Source organism: Amphimedon queenslandica, unplaced genomic scaffold (assembly GCF_000090795.2).
Source record: "Amphimedon queenslandica unplaced genomic scaffold, v1.1 AMPQUscaffold_3064_Cont24937, whole genome shotgun sequence".
Classification (NCBI taxonomy): domain Eukaryota; kingdom Metazoa; phylum Porifera; class Demospongiae; order Haplosclerida; family Niphatidae; genus Amphimedon; species Amphimedon queenslandica.
Window position 1 is genome coordinate 1 of NW_003556604.1, and position 1,167 is coordinate 1,167.

The 1,167-nt window shown below is 39.7% G+C and overlaps 1 long non-coding RNA gene across 2 annotated transcripts; it reads left to right on the plus strand.

Moving 5' to 3' along the window:
• The first annotated feature begins 6 nt into the window (after nucleotides 1–6).
• LOC109593044 (uncharacterized) lies at nucleotides 7–538 on the plus strand. 2 transcript variants are annotated; one of them, XR_002190700.1, is made up of 3 exons: nucleotides 7–275; nucleotides 331–473; nucleotides 525–538. It is a non-coding gene; the product is annotated as an uncharacterized LOC109593044 (long non-coding RNA). The 2 variants fall into 2 exon arrangements; XR_002190701.1 differs by having other exon boundaries at nucleotides 404–473.
• The last annotated feature ends 629 nt before the right edge of the window (nucleotides 539–1,167 follow it).

A 1,167-nucleotide genomic window follows, 5' to 3' on the forward strand; every position in this document is an offset into this window, starting at 1 on the left:
GTAGACTGTTGCTGTACTGCCACGTTTTTGTCTGTTACCATACCAGAGCAAACAGTATAATGGTATGTGGCCACCTGGAGCTAAAGGTATTTTATGGACATGTACTTAAGAGAGGGGCTTTTGCCTTTCTTTTCTTTAATTCAGAGTTCAAGAGTAACATTAAGAGGTTGAATGGGTAAATGGGATAGTTTAATAGATTTGACAGCTATATTATAAGTCTTCAGTGAGGTTTACTTATTTAAAAGTAAAGAAATCTGGGCTGTTATATTACAAAGGTGACTCTATTTTCTTTATGTGTTTAATTATGCCATGGAAACTATTTTATTCAAGGTTTTCCTCTCTTCTTTACTCTATTCGTCCCCACTCTCCTACCTATATTCCTCCCACCCTTTATACGTTCTAGTACTTTTGGCATGTCTGATGTCTCACAGCTCTCATTTGTATGCTCCCTCCACTCTACTAGATTAATAGAAGTAAGCATTACTCTTCTGTCCTTGGCTCTTTTATCTTTCTCTACAAAATAGCATAGCATCGATCATAGTCTCGCCCCGCCCCTTCGCTACCTGCGGAGGAAGGGTCTGGAGACACTCACGGTAAAAATGTGTGCAAAGAAGTCCACGTGGTTGGCTCTACATCATGTGACAGAGGAGACCAGATCAGTCAAAACAGCTGAAAGAGATACTTTGCAGCTAAAAGAAGACAAGGATAAAGCCTCTTGGACATCTCTTGCAGATTTGAGAGCAGCAGCTCTTTACAGAGCGCTATAATATTTACTTTTTATTGATGACGTTTTATTGTAAACACGTGACATTATTATTACATCATAAGTGCCATGGCGTCGTTGTAGTAAGCAGCACGATAATGCTGCTCTTAAACTTTGAGAAAGAAGTCCAGGGAGTGTTACAGGCTCCTTCCAGCCTTAATTTGGTCCTCATTCTTCTTCTTTTGTCTTAATCAGAGCTCTTCGGTCACATGACTACTTGTCCTACACGTGGTTCGAGCAATCTGATCATAGATACTACCAGGAGTCCATAATGTGGGGTTAAGGAAAGAGTAGGAGTGTGAAACGCCCCCGCTTTAATGAGCTTTTCTGTCTGCCTACCAGAGCTAGCGGATATACTATTTTTAGAATGATTATTATAGTTATTAATCAATAATTAATGACCA